This window comes from Mus caroli, unplaced genomic scaffold, assembly GCF_978045245.1.
Source record: "Mus caroli unplaced genomic scaffold, Mus_caroli_1 scaffold_16, whole genome shotgun sequence".
NCBI classification, from domain to species: Eukaryota; Metazoa; Chordata; class Mammalia; order Rodentia; family Muridae; genus Mus; species Mus caroli.
In genome coordinates this window covers 22,944,699-22,964,871 of record NW_028227271.1, presented here as the reverse complement: position 1 = coordinate 22,964,871, position 20,173 = coordinate 22,944,699, and the positions used below count along the sequence as shown (strand labels likewise).

Here is a 20,173-nt window from a genome sequence, read left to right as displayed (position 1 = left end):
CCCGACTGCTCTTCCGAAGGTCTAGAGTTCAAATCCTAGCAACCACATGGTGGCTCACAACCATCCGTAACGATATCTGGCGCCCTCTTCTGGAGTGTCTGAAGACAGCTACAGTGTACTTACATATAATAAATAAATCTTTAAAAAAAAAAAAAAAGATTTCACTGCAACACTTCAGCAAGCCAAAATTAATGCAAACATCCACAACACAAAATACTATTTTTGGGTTTTTTTTCTTTTTTTTTTTAAAGATTTATTCATTTATTTATTTTATTTATATGAGTACACTGTAGCTGTCTTCAGACACACCAGAAGAGGGCATCGGATCCCATTACAGATGGTTGTGAGCCACCATGTGGTTGCTAAGAATTGAACTCAGGACCTCTGGAAGAGCAGCCAGTGCTCTTAGCCCCAAGAAATTCTGTCTTAACAAACAAACAAACATGAAGGTTGGCCACAACTATAAAAAAAGAAAGTGAAAAGAAAAAAAAGGGTGTGTGTGGGAGGGGACAAAACCAAAACCTAAACTACAAAATTTCTAGAAGAGAATATCTGTGACCTTCATTAGGAAAGGATTTCTTAGAGGTGATGTCAAAAGCAGGGCTGGAGGCCATGCTTGGTACCACGACATTGTCCAGCATGCTTTGATGCCTTGGGCTCCATCTCCGCACTGGAAAGAAAAGACAGGCCACAGCCTGGGAAAGGCCATCTGAGAATCAACCGGCCAGTAAAGGACTCACAAAGAGCTTTTGAGAAAATCTTTTATTGTGTTTCAAAGATGATTGTGTTAGGGAGACACTGTGGTACATACTGCATGGTGAGAGGCCATAGGTCAACTTGCAAGAATCAGTTCTCCCCATCCACCATGTGGATCCCAGAGATGAAAATGACATCATCAGGCTTGCCTACAAGCACCTCTACTCAGTGAGCCATCTCGTTGGCCCCAAAAATGTCATTGAGGGTTTGTAGGTTGGTTTAATTAATTAATGTGTGTGTGTGTGTGTGTGTGTGTGTGTGTGCGCGTGCGCACGCGCTCCATGGCACATATATAGAAGTCAAAGACAACTTGCAGGAAGCAGCTCTCTCTCTCTACCATGTGAATCTTAGGGATGGAACTCAGGTCACTGGACTCAAATACAAGATTTACGTGCTGAGCCATCCCGATGGCAGCACCGCCACCTCCATTTGTTTTTGTTGTTTTTGTTTTTGTTTTTTGTTTTTTTTGAGACAGGGTTTCTCTGTATAGCCTTGGCTGTCCTGGAACTCACTTTGTAGACCAGGCTGGCCTCGAACTCAGAAATCCGCCTCCTCTGCCTCCCAAGTGCTGGAATTAAAGGCATGCGCCACCACCACCCGGCCATTTTTTTTTAAAAAAACACATTAAACATTTCAACTTTTCTTAAATGGATAGAACATTGGAACACATTACCAAAAAGAGATATCTAGGTCACTATGGTGGTTTGAAAATAAAATGGCCCCCATTGGCTCACAGGGAGTGGCACTATTGGGAGGTGTGGCCTTGCTGGAGTGGGTGTGGCCTTATTGAAGGGGGTGGGCTTTGAGGTCTCAGAAGCTCAAGCCTGCTTAGTGTCTCAGTTTTACCTTTGTTGTCTTTGCATCAAGATGTAGAACTTTCAGCCCCTCCTCCAGCACACGTCTGCCTGCACACTGCCATAATTCCCGCCATGACAATAATGGACTAAGCCTCTGAACCTGTAAGCCAGTCCCAATTAAATGTTTTCCTTTACAGGAGTTGCCATGGAGCCGGGCGTGGTGGCGCACGCCTTTAATTCCAGCACTTGGGAGGCAGAGGCAGGCGAATTTCTGAGTTCAAGGCCAGCCTGGTCTACAAAGTGAGTTCCAGGACAGCCAGGGCTACACAGAGAAACCCTGTCTCGAAAAAACAAAAAACAAAACAAAACAAAAAAAGAGTTGCCATGGTCATGGTGTCTCTTCACAACAATAGAAACCCCAACTAAGACAGTCACCAAAAACACATGAAAATGTGCTTCAGCTCCAGGGTCATCAGAAAAATGCAAATTTACAGTCAAACTGAGTATAGCCCCAGTGTTTGAAGGTGATGGTAGAAGGATTAGGAGGCTGAAGCTGGTCGTCAGCCATGTTGTAAGTTCAAAGCTATAAAGCTTTGTGGGAGAGTCTGCCTCAAAAAAAAAAAAATAAATAAAATAAAATAAAAACAACTCAAACCTTAGAAAAACTGATAGTGGGATCACAGCAGAGACGAGTGTGACCTATTTAAAGCTTGCGTTCTCACTGGAGTGGCTGTAACTGTGAGAGACAGGGCCCAGGAGTGTAGTCTCATGGTAAAACATTTACTCAGCATGCACGAGGGCTCTATGTTTAACCCCTAGCACCAACCCAAACCCAAACTCAACACTATTCAAAACCAAACCTATGAAAAGGAAATCCAAATTAAATGGCAACACAATCCCCCTCCAATACTTCTTGACTTGATGAGAAAGAGAGAGAGAGAGAGAGAGAGAGAGAGAGAGAGAGAGAGAGAGAATGAGAAGGCTAGAGAGATGGTAAAATATCAAAGCTGGAAACCTACCTTCCTTGTGACCCAGCCAGCAGATCCTTGACAGAGATGCACATATACCCAAGAATGTCCCCATGGGCTCTGGGTCGGCCTTACATGGAAATCATCATTAGTATGCCTTGGTTGGATGAAGGATTTATCTCCTGTGATGTCCTCATGCAGGCAGTAAAAATAAACAAATTGCAACCACACAAGTGAGACGAGGCAGCTGTGGCAGAACACATCTGTGAACTACTTGATGCCGAGCTACAAGGTCTTCAGTCTTAGTTAGGGTCTGTTGCTGTGATAAACATCACAACCAGAGGGAAGGATTTGTTTCGGCTTATAGCCTCTGCAGTCCATCAGACAGGGAAGTCAGGGCAGGAAATCAAGGCAGGAACCTGGAGGCAGAAACTGAAGCAGAGGCCAGGGAGGGATGCTGCTTACTGGCTTGCTCCCCACGGCTTGCTCAGCCTGCTTGCTTATAGAACTAGAGACCACCTGTTAAGGGGTAGTCGCTGAGGGTAGTGAGCTGGGCTCTCCCACATTGACCAGCAAGAAAAACAACCCCACACGCTTGCCTACAGGCAAGTTGGATTGAACATTTTCTCAGCTGAAGTTCCTTCTTCCCAGATGACCCGGGTTGTGTCAAGTGGACAAAACAAGCAAAAGCAAAACACAAACAAACAAACACACAGCACACACACACACACACACAAAACCGAACACAATCACTTAAGCCAGGGGTTCAAGGCCAGCCTGAGCAACATAACAAGACAGTGTCACTAAATTGCTATTTGTTTAACGTATGTGTATTGTCATGTGTGCTACAGCACAGTTTTGGAATGTGGAGATCAGAGGGCAACTTTGTGGAGTTGATTCTCTCTGTCCACTCTTTCTTGTTTTGTTTTGTTTTCTTTGAGATGGGGTGTGTGTATTTTTATGTAGCCTAGCTGCCTTAGAACTTGTTATGTAGCCCAGGTTGGCCTTGAACTCGTGGGATCCTCTTGTTCTACCTCCCAGCACTGGGATTAAGGCAAGCACTATCATGCCTGGCCCTCTCCCTCCACCTGGCCCTCTCCCTCCACCTGGCCCTCTCCCTCCACCTGGCCCTCTCCCTCCACCTGGCCCTCTCCCTCCACCTGGCCCTCTCCACCCACCTGGCCCTCTCCACCCACCTGGCCCTCTCCACCCACCTGGCCCTCTCCCTCCACCTGGCCCTCTCCACCCACCTGGCCCTCTCCACCCACCTGGCCCTCTCCATCCACCTGGCCCTCTCCATCCACCTGGCCCTCTCCATCCACCTGGCCCTCTCCCTCCACCTGGCCCTCTCCATCCACCTGGCCCTCTCCACCCACCTGGCCCTCTCCCTCCACCTGGCCCTCTCCCTCCACCTGGCCCTCTCCCTCCACCTGGCCCTCTCCACCCACCTGGCCCTCTCCACCCACCTGGCCCTCTCCACCCACCTGGCCCTTCCCTCCACCTGGCCCTCTCCACCCACCTGGCCCTCTCCACCCACCTGGCCCTTCCCTCCACCTGGCCCTCTCCACCCACCTGGCCCTCTCCACCCACCTGGCCCTCTCCACCCACCTGGCCCTTCCCTCCACCTGGCCCTCTCCACCCACCTGGCCCTCTCCACCCACCTGGCCCTTCCCTCCACCTGGCCCTCTCCACCCACCTGGCCCTCTCCACCCACCTGGCCCTCTCCACCCACCTGGCCCTTCCCTCCACCTGGCCCTCTCCACCCACCTGGCCCTCTCCATCCACCTGGCCCTCTCCATCCACCTGGCCCTCTCCACCCACCTGGCCCTCTCCACCCACCTGGCCCTTCCCTCCACCTGGCCCTCTCCACCCACCTGGCCCTCTCCACCCACCTGGCCCTCTCCACCCACCTGGCCCTTCCCTCCACCTGGCCCTCTCCACCCACCTGGCCCTCTCCATCCACCTGGCCCTCTCCATCCACCTGGCCCTCTCCATCCACCTGGCCCTCTCCATCCACCTGGCCCTCTCCACCCACCTGGCCCTCTCCACCCACCTGGCCCTTCCCTCCACCTGGCCCTCTCCACCCACCTGGCCCTCTCCCTCCACCTGGCCCTCTCCATCCACCTGGCCCTCTCCATCCACCTGGCCCTCTCCATCTACCTGGCCCTCTCCATCCACCTTTATGTAGATCCAGTTTAAGCCAATAGCCTTGCAAGGCAACTGCATTTACCTACAGAACCATCTATGGGCTCCAAGACTGAGGAAAGAAGGAAGATTGGAGGTAGGGAGAGAGGGAGAAAGGAAAGAGAAAAAAAGAGAGAGACATGGTGTGGTAGTACCTACCCATGGTCCTAGCAATCGGGAGGCAGAGGCAGGACAATAAGGAGTTCAAGGTTATCCTTTGCAATAAACTGAGAACTCATATAAAAAGAATAACAGGTACATGGGGCTGGAGGGGTGGATCAGGGGGAAGAGCACTGGCTGCTTTGCAGAGGGCCTATGTTTAGTTCCCAGCACTCACTTGTGATTACAACCACCTGTAACTCCAGGGATCCAGTGCCCTCTTCTGGCCTCCACAGATACTGCACTTATGAGCACACACCCAGCTTCCTCAAAAACAAGCCAAGATGATTAAGGCAGCTTACAGAGGGAAGGATTTAATTGAGGCTTACAACTCCAGGTGTGTGGGCTGTAAGGGGGAAGCAGGGGAAGAGGGCGGAGCCCACGTCCGGCCAGAGTTCCTCCTATGCTCTGGGCAGGCAGACATGGGAGGACTGTCAGACGCTTTCCACTCAGCTCCGGGTGGGCATCTAAGCCACTGACCCCACTCGACAGGGGGTGGGGGGTGGGGTGGACAAGGGGCAGCCCCCGATACCGGGGCCCCCGGGTGACACTCTCTGCCCCAGGGATACGGGAGAGAGGGCAGAAGGAGAGAGGTTCCCACGCAGGTAAGAGTCCTTAGTCCAGTCTGTGGCTAGAGCACAGGAAGGCCTTCTGACAGGAGGTTAGACACGGCTCATTAGAAGAAAGCCTATCCCATCATTCAAGCACAGCAGGCCTTGATGAACAGAGACAGTCTATGGTTTTAGAGCTTTATTGTAGAAAGGCAGGGTGGGGAGAGAGAAGGTAGAAAAAGAGAGAGAGACTGGCCATGGCCAAGAGGAGAGAAGGGGGAAAGGAGAGAGAGAAGAAAGGCTAGAGAGTAAGAAAGAGAGAGTAAGAGAGTGAGGGGAGAGCATGAGGAGAGAGAGAGGAGAGAGCCAAACAGCTCCTCTTATAGTGGGCTGTGTTGTCTTGTTGTTGCTAGGTAATTGGGAGGAGTCTAGCCTGAAGGTCAGAAGCTTGGGACATAGTCTATGTGACTAAAAGCCACGCTTCTCCTGTGGAGGCTGTGGGGAGGTGGTAACTTCGACAGGAGCCAGGTGTCCAGGAGCTATGAGGGTATGCCTACCGTCCCATGTAGGTGAGAATTACCACCACCCGGGTACCGGGGTTCCACACCTCAGCTGGACTGGAGACCAGACTGTCTGTCCATAGCCCATTGCCCCACACAGGTGGATAGGAGCCTGACTGTCATAGTGGGGAGCAGAGCAGCAGGCAGGCAAACACTGCACTGTTACCGACATCTGTAGCTCACATCTGACCCACAAAGAAGAAGCAGAGAGAGCCCGGGTATGGTTTTTTGAGATTACGTGAATGTGTTACTATGCCTAGCCTACCTAGATTTTTTTATTTTTTAATCAAAAATTACTTATTAATGTTGTATATATGTGTGTGCATACATACAGACACACACCACACATATAGCCTTTGTGTGTTCATAAGAAGGTGACTTGTAAAATCATTCTTTCCTTCCACCATGTGGGTTCTGGGACTCAAACTCTGGCCACCAGGCTCTCATGGCTTTTCCTTTACTCATGACACCATTTACCGCCTCCCCCTTCTCTCTTTTCATCTCTTCTGTTTTCTTTTCTTTTTTTCCTTTTCTTCTCTTCTCTTCTCTTTTCTTTTCTTTCCTTTCCTTTTCTTATTTCATGTGTATGACGGGTGGTGTATGACATATTCATGTGTATGACTATGCTTGGCCCAGGGAGCAGCACTATTAGGAGGTGTGGCCTTGTTGGAGTAGGTGTGGCTTTGTTAGAGGAAGTGTGTAACTGTGGGAGTGGGCTTTGGGACCCTCGTCCTAGCTGCCTGGAGAGTCTGCTCCTGGCTTCCTTCGGATAAAGATGTAGAACTCTCAGCTCCTCCTGCACCATGCCTGCCTAGACACCACCACGCTTCCCACCATGATGATAATGGACTGAACCTCAGAACCTGTAAGCCAGCCCCAATTAAATGTTGTCCTTTATAAGAGTTGTCTTGGTCATGGTATGTCTTTACCATAGCAATGGAAATCCTAAGACAATGAATGTTTCGCCTGCATGTATGTATATGTGCTATGTGTGTGTTTGTGCAGTGTCTGTGGAGACCAGAAGAGAGTGTTGGAAACCCTAGAACTGAAGTTCCAGTCGGGAACTGAACTGGGGCCCATTGCAAGGTGAGTGTTCTTAACTACTGGGCCATCTCTCCAGCCCTCCGAGACTCACATCTAAGGTCCATTTGGAGTTACTTTATGTGTCGCTTGAAGGAATGCTTTGCTTTTGCTTTCTCATGATGGCTTTCCTATCTCCCCAGTAACATTTATCGACAGGTCCTTTTCTTGTTGAATTGCCCCGGAACCTTTGTAGAAAATCAATTGATGGCAAATAGCAGACTCTCTCCTCTGTCATTTATGTGTCTGTCCCTACACAAATGCTCCACTGTCTGCAGCACTGGAACATTTTACTAAAATGTCTCCAACTTTGTTTTTCTGAAGGAAGAAAAAAGAGAGAGTTTACTTTGAAACTATATGTTCTAAACTGGAGGGACGGCTCAGTGTTTGAAGTTGTATTCTGCCTTTATTTGCAGTTTGGTTTGGGTGCCAGCACCCACATGCTAGCTCGCAGTTCCCTGTAACTCCAAGTCCCTGGAACCTGATACTTCCTCTCTGACCTCCTTGGGATTCTGCATGCACAAGCTGCACACATACACTCAAACACACATAGAGAGACATAAAAAAATAAATCTTCATAAAAACAAAGCAAAAAAACAAAGAATGAAAACCTTGCTGGACGTGATGGTGTACAAATTGATAACTCAAGCTATGTATAAACTTTGTCTCAAAAAAGGGGAAAGAAAACAAATACACAAAGCCCCTATATGTTTTGCTTTCTGATGTTGTTGCAATAAAATGTAAAATATAAGGCATATGTCACTATGCTGGACTTAATTTGGGTTTCTTTCTTTCTCTCTCTCTCTTTCTTTCTTTCTTTCTTTCTTTCTTTCTTTCTTTCTTTCTTTCTTTCTTTCTTTCCTTCCTTCCTTCCTTCCTTCCTTCCTTCCTTCCTTCCTTTCTTCCTTCCTTCCTTCCTTCCTTCCTTCCTTCCTTCCTTCCTTCCTTCCTTCCTTCCTTCCTTCCTTCCTTCTCTCTTTCTCTTTTAGTTTCCTGTGTAGCCCTGACTATCCTGGAGCTCTCTCTGTAGACCAGACTGGCCTTAAACTCACAGAGATCCACCTGCCTCTGCCTATGGAATGCTGGGATTAAAGATATGAGCCACCACTGCCCAGTCTCATTTGGTAATTTTTGAGGTAAGGAGGTAAGATTTCACTATGGAACCCAAGTTAGTGTCAGACTTTCCACAATCCTCCTGCCTCAGCTTCTTCTTTTTTTTTTCCACATGGAAAATGTTAGCATTTAATTAACCTCTGGGAGTGGCTTTAAGCCACCAGAACACAGGCACCTCCAACACCCTTAGTCTTCTCTTCAGCTCTTCTGCTGAAGAATTTGGCCCTCGCGATAACAGGTTGCTTAGGGAGCTTTCCCTTGCCCAGAACTTTGTAGTAGCCGATCACACAACATCAATGATGGGAGCAGCTCCAGTCTTGTTCTTTGCCGCAATGACCAGTGTCTGCTCACTGTCCAAGGCCCACAATTTATCCAGGTTGACAGTTGGGCAGAAGCTCTGGTTTCTCTTCAAGTGGGAATGCCTTATACCAACTTTCCCAGAGCAACCCGGATGCTATTTGTCATTGATCCTGTGGTGATGCGCGCCTCCAGCATTCCTGTGGCCTCCTGGGTGTTTGTGGTGTTTACCCATGCAGCCGTAGCCTTGGCTCAGGTGGCCCCAGAGTCTCCGGGTCTTCCTCAGTCTAGATGGCATGGAGGTGGCAGAAAGGAAAGAGCCTGCTTCTTAAATGCTACTGTTGCAGGCATATACTGATACACCCAGGTATGTTTAATTTTTTAATATATCTCGTTTTTATCTTTTGTTGGTTTGGTTTTTTTTCCTCTTTTCTTTTTTTCTTTTTTCTTTTCTTTTCTTTTCCTTTCCTTTTCTTTCTTTCTTTCTTTCTTTTTTTTTTTTTTTTTTAAAGACAGGATTTCTCTGTGTAGCCTTGGCTGTCCTGGAACTCACTCTGTAGACCAGGCTGGCCTTGAACTCAGAAATTTGCCTGCCTCTGCCTCCTGAGATCAGAGGAGTATATAAGTCGCCACTGCCAGACTGTTTGTTGTTTGCTTGTTTGTTTTAAGATGTCTTTACTTATGTATACAGCTTTCTTGCTGCACGCATGCTTGCAGGCCAGAAGAGGGCACTGGATCTCATTACAGATGGTTGTGAGCCACTATGTGGTTCCTGGGAATTGAACTCAGGACCTCTGGAAGCGCAACCAGTGCTCTTAACCACTGAACCATCTCTCCAGCTCCTGTTCTGGCGTTTTGAGATAGGGTGTCACCAAGGATCCCTGGCTTGCCTGGACTTTGATGTGTAGACCCACCTGGCTTCTGGCTTATGACAATCCTTTTTCAGTTTCCCAGGTCCTAGGAATATAAGCATGAGCCACCATATCTGGCTTGTGAGATTTCCTACTGAAGTATATTAGAGTTCAGAAGTATACATATGCCATGTAAGAATCACTTTAAATGAGAAGAAGGCCATTATTTTAAACTTCATTTGGAGGGACTTTCTTACTTACTATTGTTCCCTGAGTTTATGAGTGCCATTAAATAGTGCAATAAAGTAGAAGGCACAGAGAGATTACAAACATAAAGACCAGGGAAAATACAGAGAAAGAAGATGAAACCCAGGGGTCCAGCAAGGTGAAGGACAGCTGGGATGCTGCGTGTTGGCCTGTGGTACTCTAGACAATATCCCCAGTGCTTTTCCTGGCTCTTAGCACCAGTGTGCAGAGCAGAACACCTTTGATGTCTCTGATCCTCAGGATGATGGTTCCTGGCACAGACAAGCCTCCTGCTGGCATCCAAGCTTCTCTAGTCTACTCCTTCCTGTTCCCGAACCCGCCTCCTCCCTGTCCCCCACCCCCTCCCCACCCCCCAGATTTATCTTCTGAAATTTCCATACATGGAACAGTGTATCTTGATCGTCTCCGTTCCCTGGTCTCCACTCCCTTGCCTTTCCCTTTCTCTTCCCTTTTCAAACAGGGTCCCTCGGTGATGGTAAAGTAGGTCAGACCCAGCCTCACCAGCGCTCAATCTGTGAACAACGGGAACACACCAAGCCTTTAAGGGAGTAAGTTGAGCAGATGAGCTGTGTTTCACTCTTTCAGAAAACCATTTTTTATTTTAATAAGAGTAAAAACCACATGAAACAAATGTCACACATAATGAGTTCTCATGAAGCAAATCCCCTTGTAATTACCTTGAAAGCTTCCAGGTCAAGAGATGGAACTCGGCCAATCTCCCAGCAGCCTTCCTGCCTCCCCCGAGGAAGCTCTTACCCAAGGTTTGGTTTGCTTGCTTTCAGTTCTGCTTTTTTTTGAGACAGGATCTCAGGTAGCCCAGGCCGGGCTCGGACTCCCTATATGGCAAGAGATGGTGGCTTAGCTATGTTCCTGTTGCTGTGTTCTGTGTTGTGTGTTCCTGACAAAGGCGATGTAAGGGAGAAAGGCTTTATTCTGACTTACAAGCTCGAGGCATTACAATGTAGACAAGAAGGAAACCGGCTTCCTGCCACTTAGCTACCTTGCTATATTTTATAAAGTGGAGGATCCCCAGCCTAGAGGATCATCCCACTCACAATTAACATGCATCATCCCGCATTATTAGCATAATCAAGATAATTCCCCACAGGTAGGCCTAGAGTCCTTTCTCCCAGGTAATATTGATAATGCTAACCTTAATGTGTGGCCTTGAACCCTGAGTGTGTCTGTGTGTGTCTGCCTGTGCTTATGAGCACATGTGGTGTCTATTTGTGGTGTGTGTATGTAGTGTCTGTGTGGTGTATGTGTATATGTATGGTGTAGCATGTGTGTGTGTGTGTGGTATGTGTATGTATGTGGTGTTTGTGTGTGTTATGTACATATGTATGTGGTGTATATGTATGGTGTAGCATGTGTGTGTGTGGTATGTATGTGTATGTATGTGGTGTTTGTGTGTGGTATATATGTGTGGTGTGTGTGTGGTATAGAGTATATGGTATGTGTATTTGTGGTGTATGTAGTGTGTTTATGTGTGAGCACATGTGTTTGTTATGTATTTGGTGTGTGTGTATGTGTGTGGTGTGTGTATGAGGGATGTGCATGTGTTTGTAATGTGTGTTGTATAGGCAGTGTTAATGTGGTATGTATATGGTATATGTGTGTGGTGTGTGTATGAGCTATGTGTATGTGCTATGTAGGTATGTGCTATGTGCATATGGTATATGTATTGATGTATGTGGTGTGTATATGGGTGTGAGGTAGTTATGTATATATGTGGTATATATAGTGTGTGTGCACATGTGTACGGTGAGTGGTATATGTCCCTATGTATGTGCCCATGCCTGTGGAGGCCTGCAGTTGATACTGGGTGTCTTCCTCAACGCCTCTCTGCTTTATTCTCTTGCTGTGATTCTCGTTAGACATCTTGCCTCAGAGATTCCCATCCCCCCCCCCCCGTGTGCTGAGGGAGAGCTGCACAGCTGCCCGGCTTTATGGGGGTGCTGGGGACCTGCACTTCAGTCCTCATGGTTGCTCCTCAAGCATTGCATCCATTGAGCCATCTCTCTCGCTTGAACTTTTTTTTTTTTTTTTTTTGGTTTTTCGAGACAGGGTTTCTCTGTATAGCTCTGGCTGTCCTGGAACTCACTTTGCAGACCAGGCTGGCCTCGAGAACTCAGAAATCTGCCTGCCTCTGCCTCCCAAGTGCTGGGATTAAAGGCGTGGGCCACCACCGCCCGGCTCGCTTGAAATCTTGGCCCTCCGCCTTCACCTCTGCAGTGCTGAGGTACATGCCGCCATGCTTGGCCCCAGCCTTCCTTCTAGCAAACTCACTTCCTTGAATGTCTTTATCACTGAAATCTGAGATATAGTCAGTGTGGTCCCACACTCTTTTCTTTCACACCACTCGACTTGAACCTGCCGAGCGTCTACCATTGGACCACTCTGACAGCCTTTTCTTTTTCCTTCATTGTAACACAGGATCCACCTGCCTGAGCTCCGGGCAGATGAGATTATAGGCCTGTACCATTACATCCAGCCAGACCCTTAACATCCTGTTTAAAGTCATCTGTCTCCCTAGGGTGGAGATATGACCAATCCAGGCCAATGAGAGTGTTCCCTGGGACTTTGCCAGGGTCCGTTGGAAAAGATGCTTTCTTCCCCCATTTACTCTATAGGTATTTATTTTATTTTATCTTTTTGAGAAAGAGTCTCACTGTGTAGCCCTGTGTGGAATGGAACAACCTAAAGACATATAAAGATAAACCCATGTAGGTTCTGAGCTGCCCATAGCCAACTTGCTTGGACTAAAGAAGCCCAAAAAGGACAAACAGCCCCATCATAAAGGCAGAGAGAACAAGGGCCAGGATCTCCCTGATGTGATTCAAGTCTCTGTGTACAACCAAGTCTGAAAGCCCTAGACATACAAGCCCAGGGATACAAGGATCCTAGCACTTGGTGAGCGTCTGCTGTGTTCTGAGTTGTCCAATCAGGTCATGCTGGTTTCCCGTCCTCGAAAAGGCACACCTGACTGGACCAGCATTCTGAGTGATTGTTGATGTGGCTGTTTTGTCTACACTCACACTGTTTTGCCTTTATACACTCATTCTGGGGTGAGATTTTTCTTGCCTGATTGGTCAGTGGTACCCAAGGTCCCTTTGTACCTGAGTCTTAGGGAACTAGAGCATAGAAAATGGAAAACGCAGTAGTGATGAAGTAGAGCTGAAGGATGGTGGTAAAGCAACGGTGCCAGGTCCCCGAAGCTGAGCAGGAGCAGCCCAGTGAAGTCGAGAAGAAAACAATCAGAAGGGTTCACAGAGAGGAGGGCTGGCGGCTTGCGGTAAAGACGGCTGCGGTTTCAAAGCCTGGCTCTACAGGGCAAGCCAGGTGACCTTAGACAATTTACTCTGAGTCCTTGAGTTTCAGTCTTGTCTGGCACACGCACCGATTGTAACTCAACACCCGCCCTGCTGGCTCTGTGCTCAGCTTTCTCTGGTACACAGTGAGAAAACGAAGATTCCTTCCCAGGTTTCTCCAGGATTTCCACTTTCTATGGCTGTGATTCTCAACCTATGGGTTGAGACCCCTTGGGGGTGTGTGTGTCACATATCAGATATCCTGCATATAGGGTGTTTACATTACAACTCATAACACTAGTAAAATTACAGTTATGAAGTAGGAATGAAATAATTTTATGGTTGGGATCACCACACCCTGAGGAACTGTATTAAAGAGTCACAGCATTAGGAAGGCTGAGAATCTTTGGTCTATTGAGTCCCTCGTCCCTGTTTTGTTGCCCATGCACACTGCTGTGGTGGGTATGATGCCTAGATTCCTGGCTCAGCCTGGATCCTCTTGGCTTCTTTGTTCTCCTCACAGAGATCCGATTCTCTGTGCCACAATGTTTGCAGTGAATCACAACTGAAGCTGAGGCTAGGCATGGAGCTGGGTTGGTGGAATGCCTGCTTAGCATGCCCTGGGCTTTGAATGGAAATGAAGACATGACCACTCCTAGATATGGTTGCGGAGAGAAATTTTTAAGTAGATATGAGGGAGAAAGCAGCCAGAGGCCATCTGAAAGAATCCAGACTGAACCCAGCCATGGGACGTGAGGAGGAAGTGAGAAAGGAAGAGAAGGCACAGGAGGAAAATAGACCAAGAGAGGAGCTGCAGACAATGAGAGAGAGAGAGAGAGAGAGAGAGAGAGAGAGAGAGAGAGAGAGAGAGAGAGAAGCAGGATATACCAGGAACCAAGAGAGTGCACAGCCAAAATGGCTGACTTATACAGGGAAGAGAAGCTGGGGGAAGGGAAGTGGAAGGCCAGCCCCTGGGTGGGAGAGACTTAGGGTAGAGGACAGGGGACAGGGTGAGGAGTGTGTGGTGGTCACAGGTACTGAGTGAGGACTTGTCTCGGATTTCTTTGATACCTAACAGGCACCACAAAAACCACCAGCTATGGTGGCACATGCCTGTCACCCCAGCACTTGGAAGGTAGAGGAAGGAAGGTGAAGAGTTGAATTCATCCTGACCACAGAGCCAGCTTGAAGCCAGCGTGGACTGCATGAAAGCATGTCTAAAAAGAAGCAAACAAAGTTACACTCTGAGCTCCAGAGTGAAAAGGCCACTCCGGTCTGGTCCCTGAGATTATTGCTACATTGTTACTGAATGAATTACTGACTAATCTCTACTGAAATTCTGCCTTTATGCAAATTACTTGTAGCAGAATTTTTCCCAACTAATTTAAATATTAATACAGCAAGAAACCTGTGATGGGACAGGGAAAAGGGAGGCGGAGCTAGGAGTTTCAGAGACAGACGGGGACAAGTTGAGGAGAAGGAAGATGGAGGAAGAGGAAGATGATCCAGATTCCCCGTGGCTTTAAATAGCCACAGGGAGCTGTGAATATCATAAAAGGATAGAATAATTGGGATAACTTGTTTAATATAGGTGGGCAGCTTGTATCATTATCAATTGGCTCTGAAATTATTATGTGGGCATCTTGTAAATTGAGAATTTATTGATATATAAATCTGACTGATTAATTATAAGCTTCTAGAGTTTTGATTTACTGGGTTAAGGGGATTTGTGACAACTAGCTGCAGGGGATAAATGGCTGAGAAAGTAGCATTGAGGCTGGGGGAGGGGCTGGGGGGGGACCAGAGCTGGGAAGACCGCAGCACAGTTTGGGGCTAGCCTAGAGACTAAGAGTAGCTGAGACTAGCTCGGGAAGTAAGTGCCTAATGGTAATCCTAGCACTCAGGTGGCAAAGACAGTGAGTTCTGTGAGTTCAAGGCCAGCCTGGTCTACATAGTGAGTTCCAGGACATCCAGGGATACATAGTAAAATCCTGTCTTAAAAAACAAAGCAGGGCTGGTGAGATGGCTCAGTGGGTAAGAGCACCGGACTGCTCTTCCGAAGGTCTGAAGTTCAAATCCCAGCAACCACATGGTGGCTCACAACCACCCGTAATGAGATCTGATGCCCTCTTCTGGTGTGTCTGAAGACAGCTACAGTGTACTTACATTAAATAAATAAATAAATAAATAAATAAATCTTTTAAAAAATAAAAATAAAAAACCAAAGCAAAACAAAAAACCAGCAAACAAGCAAACAAACAAACAAACAAAAAAACCCAACTAAACCCCAAACAGCAGCAACAACAAAACTCCACTTACAAACAAAAGCCTCAAAACCCCCAATTTGATCCAAGGAACCGACGTAATAAAGCTTGGTGGGGTGACATACATCCAGTGAAGAGAGAGGATGCAGAGACCATAGTCATTTGGAAGCAGGAGGGCCAGTTAGCCTGCAGTGTATGTGGAAAGAGTGAAGCGACTCCCAAGAGTTGTCTCTGACTGCCAAAGCAAGGCACAACCAAGAGGCTTACTATGTCAGGAGATATGAAGGCTGACGGAGGCAGATCCCACTACAACAGAAAGCTTCCAGAGCATTGAAAGGCGTGTGGTGGCGCACGCCTTTAATCCCAGCACTTGGGAGGCAGAGGCAGGAGGATTTCTGAGTTTGAGGCCAGCCTGGTCTACAGAGTGAGTTCCAGGACAGCTAGGGCTATACAGAGAAACCCTGTCTCGAAAAACCAAAAAAAAAAAAAAAAAAAAGAATGAAAGAAAGAAAGAAAAAAAAAAGTGCTGAGTCCTTCCTCTACTCAGATAGCAAGAGAGGCCAGGATAGACTCCCTACCCCATCTCCACTCCCCACGCCCGCCACTCCCCCCGGCAGGTGGTAGGAGAGGCATAATATAGTTCAAGGTGACTGATCGAAAAAAATAAATAAATAAGGAGAGAAAAGGACATGGCTGCTCCTAGGTGTGGTATATGGCAGCATATAGCCAGGGTCAGAGACATCTGGGTGTGTCCAGAGTAGACATGGCCAGACTGCCCTGTGGGAAGTGGGAGAATGGAAGGGGGAGGGAAAGATGGGGAGCAAGATGCAGCAGCCAGGAGGTCAAAGGCACAAAGTGGGCGGGTAACCAAACCTTCAGGAAAGAATCTCTTAAGGACTGGGCTGGAGAGTTCAGGGTAGAAGGCAGTACGGTAGGGATTATGGGAGAACCTGGAGATCAGGTCTGCTTTGATATGTTAACAGGCCCCTCAGCCATTTGTCCTACAAAACATCTTGCAGAAGAGTGAGTGTAGTTGGCACTCAGACCATTTTAAGTGCTGGGTTCTATCTCCACTCGGAGAGACACTGGCAGACTGCCTAACCCCATCTCTATCTGCCTACCCCCACCCCCACCAGCCAGGGGTTGGGAGCAGGTGAGCATAATGGGTGATGGGGACCTTGAGCAAGTGACTTTGGGAGCCTTTGTACGTTGCATCCTGGAGAAGAAAGCAACGTGTTGCGATGGTGCATGGCTTGTGCTCAACACTTGGAGTCTGCCCTGTTCCTTCTTCTTGCCTTCGGTTACAATGCGTGATGTGTGGTAGGCATTGTATAGAGGCTAAAGGAGGACACTGGGTTTCCTGTTCTATCTCTACTTCACTCTCCCGAGGAAGGGCCTTTTACTTAACCTTAAGGTAGGCTGCCAGCCAGCCAGCCCTAGTGTCCTCCCCCACAGTGCTGACATACCAGACCACTGCTTTTGTTTACATGAGTGCTGAGGATTTGAACTTAGGTCCTCCTGTGTGTGTGCAGCAATCACTCTTATCCACTGAGCCCCTCCCCAGATGATATAGTGGATCTTTCAAAAAAAAATTGTTTTCAAGACAGGGTTTCTCTGTGTAGCTCTGGCTGTCTTGGAACTCACTCTGTAGACCAGGCTGGTCTCAAACTCCCAGAGATCTGCCTGCCTCTGCCTCCCGAGTGCTGGGATTAAAGGTGTGAGCCACCATTGCACAGGTTGTTTGTTTGTTTGTTTGTTGTCTTTCGGGAACAAAATGGAACACAACTTCTCATGGGCATCTTCCCATCTTAGAGTTTACAGAGCGCAGGCCAGTTTGCTTTGAAAGGAAAGAACAGCCCCTCCCCCTAAAACAAGTTTGCTTCAGCCTGTGAGCCCGCTAGACCACGGGCTCCCTAGGCTCCATAAGCCTGAGCTAAATAAGCTTTCATTCCATAATCTACCGGGTCTTAGTTTTTTGTTTTTTGTTTTTTTAACGATAACAGAGTGTACATTAGGTCATCAATCTAGGAAATTGCAACTGGGTTATTACTGTGTTCGCTTCCCTCATCCCAGGTCCCCTCCCCACTAAGATGCCTCAATGTATCCTGTGGTTCCTGGAGACCCCAGCTGAGACCCGGGGCCACTGAGTCAGCCTGTGCCGGGGCGCCTGGGGTGCTGAGTTGGTCCTTCCTGACTCAGTGACTGAGCAGCACGCTGCCTGGAAAGTTAATAAGCTTCTGAGGCAAGCCATCCCTCCTGTGACGTGGGTTGATGCCGTGAGTGGGCGGGGACGAGTGAGTCGGAGTGGAAATGTCCCTGGAGCATTTGTGAAGCTAAGATGTACTGGGAGCAGGAGGGGACCGTCAAGAGAAGTCACTGCAAAGGCTGCCGAGGAAGACCCGAGCTTTGCACTAGGGGTCTCAATAGCGCAGCCCAGCCCTGGTGTGTGACCAACTGCTGTACCCCACCACCCACACAAGCCCCTGGTCCCTTCTGCTAATGCCTCTGCCTTGGAGCCAGATGGGGCCCTTCCTTCCACTCCCTCCCCCTAAGTCTTCCATCCACTCTCAGTTTTAAGAGGCAGGAGGCAGCGAGAGTGGGAGTATAGCTCACTGGTAGGTTCTGTCTCCTCCTTTTCCACAGCCCACCCCAAACTTAGTCATAATAACTCATGTCTGTGTCACTTGCTGGGGAGGGGAAGCACGGAGGAAGAAGCCACAATTAGCAGTGAACCCCAGGAGAGGGAGGGAAATAGAGATGGAGACAGGAAGGCCAGGGGAATGTGACTTAGGGATGGTCAGGAGCTATGCTGACTTCAATACCAAGTCCTTGCTCTGTGTCAGACCTCCATCTAGGGAACGTGGACATAGAAATAAATAGGATGTTATCATTGTCCTCTGGGACCTCAAAATCTGCCTTGAGGGACATAAGAAAAAGAGCTGGGCTTTGTGGGGCAGCATGCCGGCAATCCCAGCAAATCAGGAGGCAGAGCTAGAAAGATACTGTAAATTGCAAGCCACTACACAGAAAGTTACAGGCCAGCCAGAGCTATATACATAGATCCTATTACAACAACAACAACAACAACAACAGGTTAATTAGAGTGTGCTAATGCCCCAGCCTGAGAACAGCTTGGGGAGCTGAGATGTGTAGAAGGAAAAATCCCAGTGACAGAGAACAAAGGGGAAATTTCTGAGCCAGATCTCAAGTCCTGTCTAGCCCTCCATGGTCTAGGAGGTTGGGTAGATGGATCTGAAGCACAGCTATATTAGAGCGGTCTCCTGGGCAGGGAGTTTGTCTTTCTGGATTTTGCATGTGTGCTAACTAGTTTTATGCAACTTGACATAAGCTAAAGCTATTTGAGAGGAGAGAACCTCAGTTAAGAAAATGTCTCCGCCGGGCATAGTGGTGTACGCCTTTAATCCCAGCACTTGGGAGGCAGAGGCTGGCGGATTTCTGAGTTCAAGGCCAGTCTGGTCTACACAGTGAGTTCCAGGACAGCCAGGGCTACACAGAGAAACCCTGTCTCAAAAAACCAAAAAAAAAAAAAAAAAAAAGAAAGAAAGAAAATGTCTCCATAAGATAGGGCTGTAGGCAAGCCTGAGCAGCATTTTCTTAACTAATGGTTTTTCTTAATAATGGGTTCAGACCAGTGTGGGTGGGGCCATCCCTGGGCTGGTGGTCCTGAGTTCTATAAGAAAGCAGGCTGAGCAAGCCATGGGGAAGAAGCCAGTGAGCAGCACCCCTCCATGGTCTCTGCATCAGCTCTTCCCTCCAGGATCCTGCCCTGCTTGAGTTCCTGTCCTGACTTCCTTTGATGATAAACTGTGATGTGGAAGTGTAAGCTGAAAATCTTTTCCTCCCCAACTTGCTTTGGTCATGGCGTTTCACCACAGCAACAGTAACACATGCCAACTGATCGAGCTGGTAGCCTTCCTTGCAAGAACTAACCTGCACCAGGAGGCAAGCCAACCATAGCAGCTGGAAGTCAGGTGACCAGCCTAGCAAAGTCGTCACAGGCATCCATCAACGGCCGGCTGTCTGACGGGGACAGGGAAGTAGCAACAGTCTAGGAGGACAATCTCATGTTAAGCAAGAGAAGGACCAAGAAGGGAGCATGCGCAAAGGAAGAGGAAAACGTAGGCAGACCGAGATACTTCAAAGTCACCCCAGGAATCAGATGGACTTGTGGGATGGAAGAGGTCAGACAGGCCGGCAGTTCTAAACAGTTTGCGTGGGTGTTTTTGTTTTTGTTTTGACAAAGGTCTCATGCTTCCCAGCCTGGCTATGACCTTGGTATGTGGCTGTGGCTGGGTGGCCTTGAGCTTCTGGTTCTCTTGCCTCAACCTCCCAAGTGTTTGGATCAAAGCATGCATCACTAGACTGTTTGATGAAATGCTGGAGACTGAACCCAGGCCTTCACACATATTGGATCATCACGATATTAATGCACATACTTCCTGAGCCCAGTTTTTATGTTAGTTTTAGATTTATTAAGTTTTATTTTATGTGTATGGGTGTTGTGCCTACATGTATGTATGTGCCTACATGTATGTATGGAGGCCAGAACAGGGCATCTGATCACCTGGAACTGGAGATAGACAGTCATTACCCACTAAGTGGGTGCTGGGAATCGAAACTAGGTCCTCTGGAAAAGCTGAGAGTGCTCTTAACCCCTGAGCCATCTCATTAGCCCCATTTTTATGTTTTTAAGTTATTTAATTAAAACTTTTACACTTTAGCTGGGTGTGGTGGTGCTAGCCTTTAATCCCAGCACTTAGGAGGCAGAGGCAGGTAGATCTTTGTGAGTTCGAGGCCAGCCTGGTCTACAAGGTGAGTCCAGGACAGCCAGGGCTACACAGAGAAACCCTGTTTTGAAGCATCTGGTCCCCCCCCCCAAGTTTATTTACTTGTGTGTATGAGAAAGTGTGGGAAACCCGTGAAAACCACTTGTTTACTGCCTTGCCGGAGCATGCGCAATGAGGCTGCATGTGTGGGCTGCCTGCCAGGCTGGA

At 48.1% G+C, this 20,173-nt stretch overlaps 1 pseudogene; it reads right to left on the bottom strand.

Annotated features, from left to right (window-relative positions):
- Positions 1-8,320: 8,320 nt before the first annotated feature.
- Positions 8,321-8,763, bottom strand: LOC110311051 (large ribosomal subunit protein uL15 pseudogene; annotated as a pseudogene).
- Positions 8,764-20,173: the final 11,410 nt, after the last annotated feature.